This window comes from Hemitrygon akajei, unplaced genomic scaffold, assembly GCF_048418815.1.
Source record: "Hemitrygon akajei unplaced genomic scaffold, sHemAka1.3 Scf000133, whole genome shotgun sequence".
Lineage (NCBI taxonomy): Eukaryota > Metazoa > Chordata > Chondrichthyes > Myliobatiformes > Dasyatidae > Hemitrygon > Hemitrygon akajei.
The window spans coordinates 114,198-133,708 of NW_027332019.1; the positions used below are offsets into that span (position 1 = coordinate 114,198).

The 19,511-nt window shown below is 45.5% G+C and overlaps 1 long non-coding RNA gene across 1 annotated transcript; it reads left to right on the plus strand.

Moving 5' to 3' along the window:
* Nucleotides 1–6,305: 6,305 nt before the first annotated feature.
* On the plus strand, nt 6,306–17,216 carry LOC140723760 (uncharacterized). Its single transcript, XR_012097963.1, has 3 exons — nt 6,306–6,430; nt 9,041–9,067; nt 17,003–17,216. It is a non-coding gene; the product is annotated as an uncharacterized lncRNA (long non-coding RNA).
* Nucleotides 17,217–19,511: the final 2,295 nt, after the last annotated feature.

The following is a 19,511-nucleotide window of genomic DNA, read 5'->3' on the forward strand; positions in this document are numbered from 1 at the left end:
GAAAATGGCATCAGATATTTCAAATCAGCTCACCACCACACAGAAACGAATGGGTTAGTTGAAAGTTTTATCCAGACATTCAAGCATTCGAACAAAACTATGGACAAGGAGGACATTTCTCTGAAACACAAGATGAACAGCTTTTTTCTTTTTGGTGCATTGGAACTCAGTCCATGCGACGACAAATCAAACACCTGCAATGATGTTCATGCACAGGAGTCTGAGATCTTGCCGAGACATCCTGAAACCGGATCTATGGAGGAAGAGCAGTTGAGCCGGTTTCCAGCAGATCGGCACGGAACTTCGAGATTGGAGTAAAGGTCCTAGCAGGTGATTACCGAGAGGACCAGTGGATGCTGGAGACCCTGTATGGAGACGGCACGTGGACCAGATATTGGATGCTCAGCTGAAGAACAAATCTGGGTCAATTGCATCCAACAAGACGGACACACTACAGCCACTAGACTTACCTCACAATGATGATCATGTCACTAACAGCAATTTGACACCGGCAACCGAGAATGTTGGTGGTTACAGAAAGACTTAACAAAGTAACAGACTAGGTCCTGTTGGCTGAATAAAATGCTGATGCACAGGTCTAACAGCAAAGTCAATTCTCTATGACAACAAGCAATATACACTATAATATCATCAGTGAAGTTCCTGAAACTTGGGTGTCGTCACTGCTCCAATCCATGTCTCTACTTCTAGACCTTGCCAGCAGTTTCCCTTCACGTTAGCATTGTTTATTTAAACACTGCAGCACAGACCAGGCCATTTAGCCGGTCTAGACCTTGCCGAGCTATTATTCTGCCTGGTCCCACCGATCTGTACTGAACTCTCCCACACATGTAGTCATCCAAAACTCTCGTCAATGTTGAACTTCTGCTGGCAGCTCGTTCCACACACCCACCACACTCTCAGTGAGGATGTTCCCTTAAAATTTTCACCTTTCGCCCTTAACCGATCATCTTCGCATGTGGTTCGCCTAAGCTAACTGGAAAATTTTAGCCACCCTATCTATACCCTCGTAAACTATACACACCTATCAAATCACCTCTCCTTTGAACTGAAATTAACCCATTCAATTTTTCCCTATAACCAAGAGCTTCTGGTGTCAGTAACATCTTCGTAAACATCGTATTGAATTCCTTGAGGGTGTGATAAAGTGTATTGATGAAGTTAGAGCAGTGGATGTGGTGTATATGGATATTAACAAGGCATCAGTTCCTCATGGTAAGCTCATTCAGAGTCAGGAGGCACGGGATGTGTGGATACGGAATTGTCTTCTCTATAGAAGGTAGAGGGTGGTGGCAGATAGAGGGTATTCTGCCTGGAGGTCAGTGACATGTGGTGTTCTGCAGGGATCTGAGCTGGACAGTGCAGATACAGAATTGTCTTCTCCATTGAAGGTAGAGTGTGGTTGCAGATAGAGAGTATTCTGCCTGGAGGTGGTGCTCTGCAGGGATTTTCTCTTTCCTATTTATATAACTGTGTAATACACACAAAATGCTAGAGGAACTCATCAGATCAGGCAGCATCTCTGGAGATGAATAATGAGTTACTGGTTCAGGTCGGGACCCTTCTTGCAGAGTAGAAAGGAAAGGGGCAGAAGGGAGAATAAGGGCGGTGTGGGAGTGGAAGGAGTTCAAGGGGGCAGGTGATAGATGAGGGGAAAGGTGAGTGGTTGGGGGAAAGGATGTGAAGTTGGAAACTGGGAGGTGATAGAGAGAAGAGATAAACAGCTGAAGAAGGAACCTGATGGAAGAGGAGTGTGGACCATGGGAAAATGATAAGGAGGAGAGGTACCAGATAAAGTTGCCGGAGATGTGGTGAGATGAGAGGGGAGCCAACATGGAGAATGGGGGGGGGGGGTGAGAAATTCTTGGAAGTTGGGAAATCTGTGTCCATGCTGTAAGGTCGGTAGGCAGCCAGGGTATGATGTTACTCCTCCAACCTGAGAGTAATCTCATTGTGGCGGTAGGAAAGGCTATGGACAGGCATGTTGGAATGGGAATGGAAGTGGAATTACAATGGGCAGCCAACAGGAGGTGCTTTTCATAAGACTTCACATGACGTAGGAGAAGAATTAGGCCATTCAACCCATCGAGTCTGTTCCACTATCACTGCATGGCTGACTCCGGATCCCAAACAACTCCATATCTTTTCGCCATATGCTTTGACGTCCAGAGCAGACAGGAAACTGTCAACTTCCACTTTAAATCTACCCACGGACTTGACCTCTAGCACATTCCACAGATCCATTATTCTCTGGCTAAAAAATACCCTCAGTTTTGAGGCTCTGTCATGTAGTTCCCCCAACACAGGAAAAATTCTTTCAACATCGACCTTATTTAGTTTTTCAAACACTCGGTAGTTTTCAATGACCGCCCCCCCCCCCCCCCCCCGCATTCACCTAAACTCCAGGGAGTACAGGCCCAAATGCCAAACGCTCCTCATACGTGTAACTTCTTTGTTCCCGGAATTATCCTCGTGAACACGGAATCACCCGGAAAGAAGAAAAGTAGTTCCCTGTAGTGGTCAGATCTGGTCACTGCAGAGGGGACGGGGAACAGTTGGTCAAACTCACAAGCGAAGTGTTACCTCATCTGGGGGCACTGTTTAGAACCTAGATTATTGGTATGTGAGGAGGTGAATGGGCAGGTGTAGCAATTGTTGAGACACAACGCAGATTATAAGCAGACACTGGACAAGCTTGTATTCTCTGGAGCTGTGGAGGTTGAAGGAAGATTTAACAAATGTTTGTAAGATTACAGAGTCACAGACAGAATAGACAATTGGTTTTGTTGTCCCAAGATTGAAATATCACAGACTGGGCGGCAAGCATTTAGCTGAGATGGTTTAAGCTGAAAGGAGGTGTGCGGGGCAATTTTTTGTTGACACACTGTGGTGGGTGAATGAAATGCCCTTCCAGGAGTGATACTGGAGGCAAATATGGCAGGCGGGATCAAGAGGCTCTTAAATAGGTAGATGAATGTGCAGGGAATGGACAATTAGGGACATTATATTGGCAGATAGCAAATTTGGCTGATTGCATCTGTTCTTTTGAAACCGTGATCATCGTTCAAACGCTTTTAGCAATAAATCAAGCCAACAATCCTTTCTTAGCAGTTCTAGGTAAATTTATTATCAAATCACATACTTCATGGAGAATCAATTTATTGTTGCTGCTTATACTGTATGAAAAAAACACAACCAAATTTATTAAAACTACACAAGAAAAGACAAAGATAGAGAAACAACTGATGTGCAGTGAAAATAAAGGGTGCAAATAAAACAAAAATGACGATAACATTGAGTTGTAGAGGCTGTCATTTGAGGAATCAGTTGAGATTTGATGGTGATGTGCAAAGGGAGTTAGGATTAAATGTCTGAAAGTCTAAAATTGCAAATGTCACTCCATGCTTCAAGAAGGGAAGGAGTGAGTAGCTGAGCTCAGAGGTTGGGAAGATGTCGGAGTCGATTAGTAAGGATGAGGGTTCGGGGTACTTGGAGCCAAATAAGAAAATAGGCCGGAGTCTGCAGAGTTCCCTGAAGAGAAACCCTTGCCTGACGAATCAGTTTGACTTCGTTGAGGACTTTAAAAAGCATGACAGGAAAAGTGGTCGGTATTGTGCACTTGGATTCTCAGAACCTTTGACAAGGTGAGGCTGCTAAAGAAAATAAGAGTGAAGGCTATTTCAGGAATGATAGTAGCATGGATAAAGCATTGGCTGATTGGCAGCAGACAGAGAGTGGGAATAACAGAAACTTTTCTGACGCTGACTGGGTTAATACTCATAGTCTGGTAGCGCCAGCTGAACTGCTTCCTTATCTCGCTCGGCTAATCCACTCCCGAGGACACACTCGAGTGCAAAAGGTAATTGACATTTTTCCAATGGAGGTGAAATCCATAGTTCATGATGCAAGCCCAACTGACAGCCGAGAGATGTATGAAACAGAAAACAGGCCTGGATCACCGGGGAAGCTACCTCAACCAAGCTCTGCTGCCCACCTGATGCATTTTTACATCTGCAAGTGGATGACGTCACTTCACCAACGAGCCAAGGATATTTATATCAGCAGTGGACACATTTGCAGGATGGGTAGAAACCAGAACCACATCTCACTGGAAATGTTTGTCAATAATTATGTTGAATGATGAATATTGACTGGCTTTTCATTGCTCACAACCACCAGAGAGATTAAGACAAGTTGATGGAATAAATGGGCATCATCAAACAACGGCTGACCAGCTCTCACAAGGAAGACGTACCATGGCCCCCGTTTGATGAAATGGAGCATCAGGACAGCCCCAACAATGAGAACGAAATGTAGGCAATTAGAAGTGGTGACGGGACGACCTCTAGGAAGCTCTCGATCTCAGAGAGGCTGATAGACATGTTATGTCAGATAGTTTAGTAGATAATATTGCAAAACTGACAAATCTGTTCAGTCTGATTCTCAACAGGTTTCTGTTGCTTGAAGTGGTCCATTAGCAGGAGGACATCGCTTGATCCATGGCGACTGGGACCTGGTCAGGAAACCGCATAAGGAACCCCTGGAAGCTCGGCGGGAAGCTCCTGACCAAGTACGGTTGATTACCAATTCAGCAGTTCAGGTAGAAGTTAAAAGTATGTGGATAGACGCCAGCCACTGCAGGCGAGTTGAAATGACTCCAGATGATGATGCCTGGGCATCATTGGACTAGATATGTCCCTGCATCATCCTTGATGAAGATGGCAGAGGTTGTCATCGGAATATCGTTTGAATCGATAGCTGCACCCGGCTGGAAGCCCGGGAAGAGTTTAGTAGCCTATTAGTTAATAAATTGGTATCTTGTGAATGGTCTTTTATTATCAAAATAATAGACCTAAGAAGCACCAGCTTTTATTTCTTTGCCTTACAGTTCTTAGCATTAGCATCGTTTCTCAGCTCTGTATATGGTTTCCTTACTATTTCTGAGCTTGTCCTCTGAGATAAGCTAAAATCTTGAACATAAGGTCACACGTTATGTTTGACTCCCTATCGAACAGTAGGATGAGAAATTGAAGAGAGAAATCAATCATGACGGAACGACAGGACAGATTCGATGGGCCGAATGGCCTAACCCTTTGTAACGCGGTCTTTTGTCTACCAACTTGACCAGCTACTTTGAGGGATCTCTGACCATAGACCATAATATATAGGAGCAGGACTTGGCCTCTCGGTTTGTGACAGAGAGCGCTCGGTAAACACACTCCTTACACACTCGCCGTCCTGCTGTCGTTCGGCTAAATGGACTCAATTCAATGTGTTCATAAAAGGGTTTTAAACAGAGGGGACACGCTCGGGTTGGCTTTGTGGTGCGTTTCCCAACACACACGGTGGAATATTTAATGTCTCTGGTAATGGGGATGGGTAAATGTGTACATGTCGTTTGTATACTGGATAAAGACAGATAATTCTGTTTATGCAAGAGCTCTTGCATAAAAGTGAGAAGCGATTTCAGCCAATTTTTGTCCAAATGCTCAACGGGAAGGTGAGATCGGGAAACTTCACTCAGGTAGTAAGAGTGTGGAACGAGCTGCCAGCGCAAGTGGTGGAAACGGATTTGATTTCAACGTTTAAGATTAATTTGGATATGTACATGTATAAGAGGGGTACCGGGTCGATGGTTCTAGGTAGCATGGTAGTTTGGCACCAGTTAGATGGGCCGAATGGTCTGTTTCGGTTCTATGATTCTATTTTCACCAGGGTCAGCAGCGGCTCTCTGACAGTGGATCCCGCATTTCTGCCCTCTCACAGTGATTTTTCCAAGGTAAAGCGGATATGAACCAGTAACCGACATGCAGCAGCGATTCAGATTTAATTTTTATTTGTTTTTTACTGTGTGTTTTTGTTATTTAAACATGTTGTGTGGCTCCTACATCACGATGGTAGGATGTCTGCTGATGATCAGCCTTCCACCCTGAGTGTGGCCAGTCTCACAGGTAACAACAATCCAGCTCATCATTCCAGAAGATTTTATCCACAGCATAACCATTGGGGCCCGGTTTTGTACAGAATCCTCAAATGTCTTCACATTCAGAAGTGTAGGAATCTGCCGCGGGAGAAGGAGGGTTAATGTAGAGCTACATTAAAACTGTCTACAGTGAGTGATGTTTACATTCCAGCAGCCTTTCCCCGACTGCTTCAGGTTCAAGTTCCAGCTTGTCGTGATTCAGCTGTTTACCAAAACACAGCGAAAACTAAACATGCCCTGGTAAAATTCCTATGCCTCTTGAAAGACATCCAGGTCTTTCCTATCAGGAGGAGACGAGACCCGACACAAAATTCTCAGTGTTGTCTAACCAGACTTTTGGAGAGCTGCAACATGTTTCTTGAGATAAATGCCACGACTGATGGCCAACACAACATACGCATTCTGAAACACACCACCAGCTTCATGGTAAGGATGTGACGATGCAGCAGCGAGGAAATATCCCCCTTGTTTGTGACCTGCTAGTGGATAAACCGTATCCCTTCACCCTGCCACTTTGAATTGGCTCACGTCTTCATTATCCAGGCATCCCACGTGTTTTTATTGGGATCTTCCACCTCGTTAAACCCATTTTAATGTTTAAAGTTACGTGTATGCTCAGTATGGGGTTATTACTCGCGGACTGGGAGAGCCCCCACAGTTACACACTGTCAAGGAAATCTGCTTTTCGCCCCTCAGACGGGCTCCGTGTAAACATGAGCTTCTGTGCCTCACCCCCCCCCCCCCGGAGTGTTCTGCCCAACCCCCCCCCTCAGGTGGGCTCCGTGTAAACATGAGATTCTGTGTCTCCCCACCCCCTCCCGGAGTGTTCTGCCCAACCCCCCTCAGGTGGGCTCCGTGTAAACATGAGCTTCTGTGCCTCCCCCTCCCGGACTGTTCTGCCCAACCCTCAACAGTCCTCGGCATTGTTTTACCAAACCTGTCTGTCTTCTTCGGCTGCAAGTCCTTACTGTTGCTGGGATAGCGGCCTGTGTGTTTGTTTATTCCGCTCAATGTATGCAAGGGGTTCGGGTTTAGAAATACAATTGGATCGGGTGTTGGTGAGGCGGAATCTTAATATTGATTTTGTTTCAGGACCCCCTGTGTCAGAAAGTAAACAGTGCATTAAACACGCTCCAACAGAGATTCATTCTTTACAAACAAAAAAAAAGTAAAACAATCTGCTCCAGATTCGTTAGTCGTTTAGAAGAATGTTTTCTGATTTTACCGAGCGGTACAAAATCCCACTGGGACGTGAGTGTGAGTAGACGGAGAGATTCAGGGGCAGAATAGACACAGTGTGGTGAACTACATATACCTGTATGGACACGCCCCCCTGCTGACTGCTCCTGTGGCTCCTCCCACAGACCCCGGTATAAAGGCGATTGAGGCCTGAGCCTGGCCCTCAGTCTCCTGGATGTAGTATTGTGGTTAATTACTGCTTATTCGTTCTTCCAGTCAATAAAAGCCAATATCTCACCTCACGTCTCGGAGAGTTATTGATGGTGCATCACACAGTGGAAGCACACCCCCTTCCAAGTGATAGCGCTGCAGTCAATGATCCTCAAGTTCATTTTGAAGTATAATTGTCATTCGACCCTACTCCGGTTTACGAGACAGCACGGTAGCGCAGTGGTGACAATGCTTTACAGTACCGGGTCCATACAGTACAGGGTTTCAGATAGGACGCTGCCTTTAATGGGTTTGTACATTCTCCCTGTGTCTGTGTGGGTTCCTCCGGTTGCTCCAATCTCCACCCACAGTCCAAAGGTGTACTGGTTGGTAAAGGGAGTTCCGTGACGGTCTCGAAGATACCTCCTCATCCCTCAGTCTTTGGGGTACCTCGCCTTGGAAACCAAGGAACTGGCCCTTCCGGCCGTTTATAGACTTTGTTTCCACATTCCTCCGGTTGCTCCAATCTCCACCCACAGTCCAAAGGTGTACTGGTTGGTAAAGGGAGTTCCGTGACGGTCTCGAAGATACCTCCTCATCCCTCAGTCTTTGGGGTACCTCGCCTTGGAAACCAAGGAACTGGCCCTTCCGGCCGTTTATAGACTTTGTTTCCACAGGTATTTTGTTTAGATCTGCGGGTGACCCGACCAGTAGGAGTACCAACCTTTAAGTTCGGCTACCCCTTGAGAGCCTCTGCTCCTGACAAGCAACATCTTGAGCCAGGAAACGTGTGTCATGTTTGATGGACCCTGAGGTTACCGATAGACCTCTCCTTATCTCTTCCCCTGAGGACAATCTCACCTGACGGTATCCGTGGTTTTCATAGCATGGTCCCGTTATGGTCCAATGGCAGTATCCTGGGCTGACTCCCAGAAGCTTACCGAGTTCCCGAGACTGTAATCCCTGTTTCCGAGTCTGCCTCTGACATTCCCAAGTTTTTGACCTATGATGATCCCAGGAAATTTCCCAAGACTATTCCAACTATTGTCACAAAACTGAACCTGAGGAACCCTTCTGACTGAATTCGCATTCATAAAGGGGATGAGTGGAAGACAGCTTTTAATACCCCGACAGGTCAGAATGAATATTTATGACAAACTATCGCAGATGTGAGGTATTGTATTCCTGGACGGCATCCTGTCATGTTTACTAAAGCAGTCTAGTGAAGAGAAAGTGTAGAGAAAGGGGTGGATACAGCCCAGTCCATCACAGACAAACCCGTCCACACCATTGTATACATTCCCATGGAACACTGACAAAAGACGCCCACTATTCAGGACATGCCCTCTTCTCGTCACTACATCTGGGAGAGGGATACTGGACCCTTATGGTCTGACGCCACCAGGTTCAGGACCAGTTGTTCCCCTACAACCATCAGGCTCCTGAACCACTGTGGCTAACTTAAATCACAAACAAATCTCAACTCGTTCCACAACCTACAGACTCACATTCAAGGAGTTTACAACTCAATTTCATCATTTTTTTATTTGCAAATTTATTTTCCCGTACGTTGGTTGTTTCTCCATCTTTGAATCTCCCTGCATAGTGTTTATTAAATTCTGTTGTGTTTATTTTTCTTCTAAGCAGCTACAAGAAATGGAATCTGCCCATGAGGTATGTGGTAATGTATGCGGGTTTTGATAATAAATTTGCGTGGAACTGTCAAGAAAGTATGTAGGTTTGATTTATTGCTATGAGGGTGTGGATGGTGATGAAGATTTCACAAGAACTGATATAATCAGCCGGATTTGCTGTATCCAGTCCCAGGGTGGAACAACATTCCGATCAACATCGAACACTGAGCAATGCAGTCCAGAAACATATCATTAAAGTATCATTTAATGCCCCACTAAACTAATGCCATCGGCTGATATAATACCCTCACTTGTCCATTCCCTGCTCATTCCAACACCTGTTTAAAAGGGACTTTATCGCCCCTGTCATACTTGCCTCGAGTATCAGCCCTGGAAGGGCATTTCATGCACCCACCAAAATATGTGAACAAAAACTTGCCCGGCATATTTCCATTCAAATTAACTCCCCTCAGTGTAAATGCATGCCTGCTAGTCTGTGATATTTCAGTCCTGGGACAACTACGCCAGTTGTCTATTCTATAACTCTGTGATCGTACAAAGATTTGTTAAATCTCCCTTCAGCCTCCACAACTCCAGAGAAAACAACATGTTTGGCCAAACTCTGTTTATAATCAACGTCAGATCTCAGCAAGTGCTACAAATGCCTATTCACCTACTCACACACCAATATTCAAGGTCAGAAACAGTACCCCCAGGAGAGGTGACCCTTCACCTGTGAGATTGATGGGGACAGGGACTCTTTCCAGACTCCTTTGCAGTGACCAGACATGATACCGAGTGGGGAAAATTTTGTTCTGTAACTTTGCTATATCCACCATGCCATATGATTCTGGGTTCACAGGGATGATTATGGGGTAAACGTATGAGGAGCGTTTGGCAGCTTTGGGCTTCCACCCACTGGAATTTAGAAGAATTCGGGGTATCTCACTGAAACCTACTGAATGCTGAAACGCGATGGATGCGGAGAGATGGTGGGGGTATCCCGAACTAAAGGTCAGAGCTTCAAAATTGAGGTGAGACCGTTTAGAACAGAGGGAAGGAAAGTTTTTTTCTTTTTAGTCAAAGTAATGCATCTGTGGAATGTGGTGGAGACCAAGTCCATGGGTACATTTTAAGCGGAAATTGATATTTCCAGACTAGTCAGGACCTCGAAGGATATGACAAGCAAGCAGGCGTATTTTATTTGATTGGGATTGGGGATCAGCCATGAAGGACTGGCGCAGCAGCCTCGATGGACTGAATGGCCTAACGCTGCTCCTATGTCATGCGGTCTGATGGACAGCATCTCCTGTTGGCTACCCATTGTAATTCCACACCCCATTCCCATTTCAACATGCCTGTCCATGGCCGACCCTTCTGCCACAACGACCCTACTCCCCGGTTGGAGGAGCAACATCATACTCCGGCTGCCGATATTACAGCATGAATATTGATTTCCCCAACTTACAGAAAATTCTCCCCTCCTCCAGTTTGGCTCTCCTCTCGCCTCCTGTCTTCTCCTCACATCTCCAGCACCTTCCTCAGATACCTCTCCTCCTTACGGTTCTGCAATTGTCCGCACTCCTCTCCTCTCAGATTCCTTCTTCAGATGTTTATCTCTCCTCCCTATCACCTCCCATCTTCTTACTTCATTTCTCTTCGTTCACCCACTTATCTATTACCTGTCTGCTTGCATTCCTTCCCCTCCCAAACCATTCTCATTCTCCCTTCTGCCTCCTTCCTTTCCAGTCCGCAAGAAGGGTCTCGACCTGAACCGTAGATTTATTATTCATCTCCATAGATGATGCCTGATCTGATGAGTTCCTTCAGCATTTTGTGTGCATTTGACTGTTATAAATTCGCAAAGAACAATTGTTCTGCTCAGATCCCTGCAGAACACCACGTCCTTGACCTCTAGGCAAAATACCCTCTATATGCACCCACCCTCTACTTTCTATAAGTTAATTCTGGGAGACAAGCCAATTCTGTATCCACACAGCCTTGTCTCCCTGCATCCCATGCCTCCTGACTCTCTGAATACACCCATCCACTGCTCTAACTTCAATACACTTTGTCACATCCTCAAAAAATTCAACATTAGAGATTAAGGGTGAAATGTGAAAAATTTAAAGGAACTGTTTCACTGGGAGTGTGGTGTGTGTGGAATGTGCTGCCAGCGGAAGATCAATTTCAACATTGATGAGAGGTTTGGATGACTACATGTGTCGCAGGGGTATGGGCCACTACAGGTCGGTGGGACCAGGCAAAATAATCGTTCAGTAAGGACTAGACGGGCTGAATGGCCTTTTGGTGCTGTAGTGCTCAAATAAATAGTACTAGAGTAATTTCAAAGTGTAAGTAACAGTATATTGGAACAGTGACGAAACACATGTTTCAGGAACTTCACTAATGACGTTATGGTGTACACCAGTTGGTTGTCATAGAGAATTTGTTGTACTGTTAGACATGTACATAAACATTTTATTCAATCATCAGGACCTAGATTATTATTTCATGAATTCTTTCTGTTATCAAAATTGAGCTCTACTGGTAATTTTGTCAAATGGGAATGCAAAAGCTGTACCAACTTCATGCTCAGGTACATCAGCTTTCACTGTTGTCCTGCTGTGCTAAGGTCTGCATGAGGGTCCGTTCCCATTCCCATAGTACTTCACAAGCTTCCTGTTTTCCGCCAACACCATTCCTTACAGTGTCAGCAATTCCAGTTCCCCGCGCCTGTACCTCAAGTAAAGTCGGTTAGATAATTCATTTCCAGAATCAATTAGGTCACTAGACCATAAGATACAGGAGCAGAATTAGGTCATTTGCTCCATCACCTCCGCTCGGCCATTCCATCGTGGCTGATTTATTAGCCCTCTCAACCACATCCTCCTGCCTTCTCCCCATAATGTTCACACATTGACCAAACCAGAAACGATCAACCTTTGCCTTAAATACACCGAGTGATGAGGCCTCTGCCACCGTCTGTAAAATGAAATTTTATAGATTCACCACACACTTCATAAATTCCTCCCCATTTTCATTCAAAGGGAATGTCCCTCTATTCTGAACCCGTGTCCTCTGGTCGTAGGCTGCAACACTACAAACGTCCACTCTACATCGACTTTAGGCCATTTTACTATTCAGTAGGTTTCAATTAGCACCCCTCATTCTTCTAAATTCCAGTGAATACAGGCCCAGTGTGTTCAGCCACTCTTCATATAAGTCCTTCATTTCTGAATCAGTATTGTGTACCTTTATTGAACCCTCTCCATTGTTTCCTATTTTATGGGTTTAAAACTACCTACAATTGTGCACTGATTCCTACTTCACTAATCTATCTAATTTCTTCTGCTGTAACCCTGTTTCCTCAACACGACCTGCACCCCACGCCCCCTTCCTGCTCTCGTATTGTCTGCAAACCTGACCACCAATCCATCATTCAAATCATTGAGATGTAATATGAAAATAAATGATCCCAACACAGACCCATGTGGCAGCGAACCAGGAAGGGCTCCCACTATTCCCACACTCTGTCTGCTGCCAGTCAGCCAATACTTTATCCATGCTGGTATCGTTCCTGTAATACCCTGCACTCTTCCCTTGTTCAGCAGCCTCACCTTGTCAAATCCCTTCTGAGAACCCAAATACACAACATCCACAGATACTACTTTGTCCATCTTGCTTGTTATTGGCTCAACGAATTCCAATAGATAAGTCAGGCAGGAATTTCCCTTACTCAAACTGTGCAGCTATTGGCCTATTTTATAATGGGCCTCCAAGTACCCCGAAACCTTTTCCTTATTAATCGACTCCAACACCTTCCCAACCACTGAGCTCAGGCTATTGGCAAAATCGCTTCTTGAAGAGTGGAGTGATATTTGCAATTATAGACTTTCAGACTTTTGAACAACTCCCAACTCCCTTTGCACATCTGATTCATCAATTTGTTCCACGTTCTGATATTCAGGGACAGCCTACAGTCATGTTTACTTCAGGAACCTGGTGAAGAGAATGTGATGGATAGAGGCCAGTCCATCACAGGCAAACCTCTCCACACCATTGAATACATTCAGAATGACCACTGCCTCAAGAAAGCAGCATCTATCATCAAGGACGCCCAGCATTCAGGATATGCCCTCTTATCACCACCACATATGGAGACCTTTCGGTGTGACACCACCAGGTTCAGGACCAGTCGTTATCTTACAGCCGTCAGGCTCCTGAAGCAGTGTGGATAATTTAAATCACCAACAAATCTCAACTGATTCCACAACCGACAGACTCACTTTCACAGAGTCCACAACTGATTCCACAACTGACTGACTCACTTTCACAGAGTCCACAACTGATTCCACAACCGACAGACTCACTTTCACAGAGTCCACAACTGATTCCACAACCTACAGACTCACTTTCTCGATGTAGTCTCATTATTTTTATTTGCATCTTTTATTTTCCCTGCACATTGATTGTTTTGTCCGTCTCTGTCTCTTAAGGCATCGTTTTTCATACATTCCATGAGCTTTGATTTGTTTTGTGCAGAATCCTCCAATATCTTCACATTAAGAAGTGTAGGAATCTGCCGCGGGAGAAGGAGGGTTAATGTAGAGCTGGCTGGTCTACAGTGAGGGATGTTTACATTCCAGCAGCCTTTCCCCGACCGCTTCAAGTGATTCAGCACGCAGCTAAAACTAAAGAATAATTTTATATGCACCCACTCGAAAAACTGCCACGTCTGTCCATTCAGGATGAGGCCCGGACTGACACAAAATTCTCAGTTTTCCCTACCTAGACTTTTAGAGACCTGCGACGTAGTTCAGCCCCGACTAATGAAGGCCAGAATACCATCCGCTTTCTTCAACCCCCTACCAGCTTCGTTATAAGAATGTGATGATGCGTGGAGGGGGGAAAATACCACTCTAGGTTTGCCGATCTCCTAGTGGACATACCGCCTCCCTTGACCCTGCCACTTTGATTTGGACACCTCTTTATTGTGATCCGCCACTTGCCTTTATTGGATTCTTACTCCTCGTTAAATTCATTTTGAAGTTTAAAATTATCAGTGGTGGGGTTATTAGTTATGGACTGGGAGAGACTGCACTGTTTCGCCCTGTCCTGTCGCTTTCTCAAGGGAATCTGCTGTTCGCCCCTCAGACGGGCTACGTTTAAAGTTGGGATTCTGTGCCTCCCCCTCCCGGAGTGTTCTGCCCAACCCCCAACAGTCCTCGGCTTTGTTTTACCAAACCTGTTTGTCTACTTCGGCTGCAAGTCCTTACTGTTGCTGGGATACCGGCCTGTGTGTTTGTTTAGTCCGCTCGGTGTGTAAGGGGTTCTGGTTTAGAAATACAATTGTTGATGCGGCATTTTAAAATTGATTATGGCTCAGTACCCACTGTACATGAAATGAACAGTACATTAACATTAAACACGCTCCAACAGAGATTCATTCTTTATAAACAAAAACAACTAAAACAATCTGCTCCAGATTCGTTAGTCGTCCAGAAGGTTTGCCGATTTTAGCGAGCGGTACAAAATTCCACTGGGACGTAAGTGTGAGTAGACGGAGTGATTCAGGTGCAGAAAGAGACAACGTGGAAATACCCCCCCCCCCCGTCCGATTGATAGCGGGTGCTGTCAATAATCCTCAAGTTCATTTTGAAGTATAATTGTAATCCGACCGTACTCCTGTGTACAAGACGGGACGGGAGCGTGGTGGTTCGCACAGTGCTTTACAGTACAGGTGGCCACAGAGTACAGGGTGCCGTATAGGACACTGTCTGTAAAGAGTTTGTACTTTTTCCCCGAGACCGTGTGTGTTTCCTCTGGTGGCTCTGGTTTCCTCCCACAGTCCAGACGTACTGGTTGTTGGATGGAGTTCCGTGACGGTCCCTAAGATCCCATATCCCTGGCCATTTATAGACTCCAGACCGACAGGTATTTTTTTACGATCTGCGGTTGACCGGACCAGTAGGAGTACCAGTGTCTGAGTTAGACCATATCCTGAGTACCAGCGCTCTTGACGGGAGACCACTTGTGTCAGGACACGTTTGTCACGTCTCTGAGGTCCTGACAGATTTCACTTTATCTATTCCCTTGGGGTCCGCTTCTTCTGAGAGTTTCTGTGGTTTTCGTAGCATGGCCCCGTTATGGTCCTGGGAAACTTCCTGGGATCATCATAGGACAGAAACATGGGAATGGCTCTATCCTGGGCCGATTCCCAGAAGCTCACGGAGTTCCCGAGACTGTAACCCCTGTTTCCGTTCCTGCCTCTGACATTCCCAAGTTTTCGACCTATGACGATCCCAAGAGGTTTCCCAGGAGTATTCCGACCTCCTCGGGGTTTCCAGTAAACAGATTGCAAACGCACACACCGCCCCATCGGCGCTATGTTTGTGTCATGAAGTTATTTTAGGGGCCTGCCCAGCGCATGAACGACTCCTTCTCTCCCTCAGGACCCGAAATGCTGGTCAAGGACAAGTATATTCAAGAGGCTCTTTCCGCAGGGTTTTTCAGATCCTGCACTTCCCTAGCGGGAGCAGGGTTCTTTGTGTGATCAGAAAGATGGGCGTCTGACACCTTGCATCGATTATAGTGGCTTTAACAAAATAACAGTGTGAATCACTCCCACTTGTCAATAACTAACACAGTTTGAATCACTGCAAGGGGCAACTATTCTCGTAAAACTGAACCTGAGGAATGCCTCTAACCGATAGAGGTGTACAAGATAATGAGAGTAAATGGCTAGCACGAGAGGGTACAGTTTTAAGCTGCTTGGAAGTTGGTACAGAGGAGATGTCAGGAAATGTTTGTTAACGCAGATTGTGGGGAGTGCTTGGAATGTATTTTAAGAGACTCCTGGATGGGTATATGGAGCTTAGAAAAATAGAGCGCTATGGGTAAGCCGAGTTTCTTCTAAGGTAGGGACTTACTCGATACAGCTTTGTGGGGCGAAGAGCTTGTATCGAGCTGTAGGTTTTCTGTGTTTCTGTGTTACAGACCTCGAGCAGACTAAGCAAACACACAGGCCGGTATCCCAGCAACAGTCAGGACTTGCAGCCGAAGCAGACAAACAGGTTTGGTAAAACAATGCCGAGGACTGTTGGGGGTTGGGCAGAACACTGCGGGAGGGGGAGGCTCAGAATCCCAACTTTAAACGGAGCCCGTCTGAGGGGCGAACAGCAGGTTCCCCTGAGAAAGCCTTAGGACAGGGCAAAACTGTGCAGTCTCTCCCAGTCCATCAATAATAACCCCACCAGCTGAACATACAGGTAACTTCAAACTTTAAAATGGGGTTAACCAGGAGAAAGATCCCAATAAAGATACTTGGGGGACCTGGGTAATGAAGACGTGGGCCATCTCAAAGTTGGGATAGTGAAGGGATACGGCGTATCCACTAGGAGGTTGACAAACCTAGAAGGATATTCTCCCCGCTGCCCACATCATTACATCCTTACAATGAAGCTGGTCGGGTGTTTAAGAATGCTTATGGAGCGTTGGACTTCATTAGTCGGGACATTAATCTCAATGGCCATGTTGAGCTCTGAAAGTCTAGTTAGACGACACTGAGAGTTTAGTGTCATTTCTGGTCTCCTCGTGGAGGTTTTAAAGAGGGAGAGTAGGAAATTTGCCCAGGGCATTGTTTTGTTTCAGCCAGTATGCGGGTGTACAGCTGAATCACGGCAAACTGGAACTTGAACCTGAAACGGTCGGGGAAAGGCTGCTGGAATGTAAACATCCCTCTCCGTAGACGAGCCAGTTCTACATTAACCCTCCATCTCCCTCGGCAGAGTCCAACACTTCTGAATGTGAGGATGTTGGAGGATTCCCTCAAAGCAGCTACACAAGTTGATAGACAGAAAGGCCATGATAGAAAGGATCACAATGGGAACATTAGGCCCATCGAGTCTGCCTGCCGTCCCACCATGACTAATTTCTTCTTCTGTGCAAATTCTGATTGATTTCTGATCCTCAGGGTTCTTCCGGGGCCGTGTCCGTATAGTGACGCAGTGGGCAGAAGCTTCTGGACTGATGAGCTCGATTGTTGTTACCTGTGAGACTGGCCACACTCAGGGTGGAGGACTGATCATCAGCAGACACCCTACCATCGTGATGTAGGAACCATGAGCCATATTTAAATGACAAAAACACAAATTAAAAAAACAACAAATAAAAATAGCCGAATCACACCGAATCGTTGGTCAATGATTCCTACCCGCTTTACCCTGGGCAAAGTAGCGTGAGGAGAGAAATGCGGGACACACGGTTAAAGAGTCGCTTCTGACCGTGAACATAGAATTATAGAACGAAAAACAGGCCATTCATCCCACCTATCAGACGCCAAACTACCGTGCTGCCTCGACCCATCGACCGGATCCGTCGCTCCCCAAATCCCAGCCCTCATTACCTGTGCAGATCACTCTGAAATGTGGAAACCGAAGCCGCATCCACCACTTGCGCTGGCAGCCCGTTCCACACTCTCACCCCCTGAGTGAATGTTCCCACCTCACCTTCCCCTTCGGCACTTCAATGAAAAAATGTCTGAAATAGCCTCTCACATTTTTGCAAGAGCAACCAGCCCCATTTAATGGGAACCAGGACACATCATCTTTAATTGCCCAGAAAGTTTATTGAAGACTGCACCTAAACTAGACCATGATGCACCCCACAATGTAGTTACAATCCTGTTTCAAAATAAACATAATTATCTATCTTGTCTCCAGTATACAAACAACATTTACACATCCCCATCACCAGAGACATTGATGCTGTGTATGTTCGGAAAGGGACCACTGAGCCAACCCGAGCGTATCAACCCGGTTTAAAACACTTTATTAAAAAATAACGTTAAAGACATTGAAGTGTGTACAGTCAGCTGAAAGACAACAGAACGACAAGACAATGTTTGTGTGTGTAACGAGTGTGTTTATCGAGCGCTGCCCGTCACAAGCCGAATGGCCGAATCCTGCTCTTGTATCTTATAGTCTCCCATCGTCGCGCAGCCTCAAACGTGCGCATTTGAGGCTGCACGTGTTGATAGACCGAAGGGCCCTGAGATAAAGGAGCAAAATTAAAACATTCGGCCCTTCCAGTCTGCCTGCCATCCCATCGTGACTGATTTACCCTCCTGTGGAAACTCTGTTTAATTTCTGATCCTCAGAGTTCTTCCAGGAGTTAAAAATAACTAGTGAGCTTAATTTCAAAATTCCAGTTTACCTTAGAGTACAAACGAACATACAAATCCTCAGCAAACTAAACAAAGAGCTGAGAACGATGGCAAGATGGGTAAGGCAAAAAACCCAGCTCTTCTGAAAAATCGATCACTTCTATAATAAGATAAAGGAACTCACTTCGATGATGATGAATTTTTTAACAGGATAATAAATTTTCCTGCTTCCAGCCGGGTAAAGGTGTCAATTTTAACCGATGTTTCCATTACAAACTCTGCCATCTTCATCGGGGATGATGCCTGGGCATGTCTAGTCCAGTGGTATATATATTTCCATCAGCCGCCCCGATTAGACATGCCCAGGTGTCATCCCTGACGAAGATGCAGAGTTTGGTAATGACATGTTGATTAAAATAGACACCTGTACCCAGTTGGAAGCCGGAGAAGAATTTAAACGTCCTCAACGCCGGGAAATCCCTGGGTCCTTTATTTTAAATTAATACGCTGCATAATTTTAGTAAATGCAGAACATGTGTAATGTGCTCATCCTTAAACAATGAAAAGTGAGAAAGGTGATATATCAGTATGGAGAGGCCACTGCACAGGATTGGAAAATGCTGCAGAAAGTTGTGAACTCAGCCAGCTCCTTCATGGGCACTGGACTCCACAGCATCCAGGACACATTCAAAAGATGATGCCACAAAAAGGTGGCATCCATGACTAAGGACCCCCATCACCCAGGACATGATTTCCTCTAATTGCTACCATCAAGGAGGACGAACAGGGTCCTAAAGAGCCACTCACTGTTTCAGGTACAGCTCTTTTTCCCTCTGCTATAAGATTTCTGAATGGACAATGAGCCCATGAACAGTTGCTCAGTATTTTTCCTCTCTTTTTAAATATAATGTTGTACATACGTTGTAATTTATACTTTTTATTACTATGTATTGCAATGTACTGCTGTCACAAAACAACAAATTTCACACATATGCTGGTGATATTAAACCTGTTTCTGATACACAAACACACACAGCTGGGCTCAGACATACAACACTCCCACATTCCTCCCTTTGTGACACCCTGCTTGCTCCGTGGCCCCTGATGAAGCTCAAACTGTTGCAACACCTGCCCTTTAAATTCATGGCTGAGGCTGTGTTGCATCTGTTCACTGTTTGAGGTCAATATTAAATGAAGAGCATTGAATGGGAAGGAAGGTTTGAATACAAGAATAAAGATCTCCTCTGAAGGTATATGGGGTCCTGGTGAGAGCATACAATGAAACACTGTGTACAGGTCTGGTCTCTCTCCCTGAGAG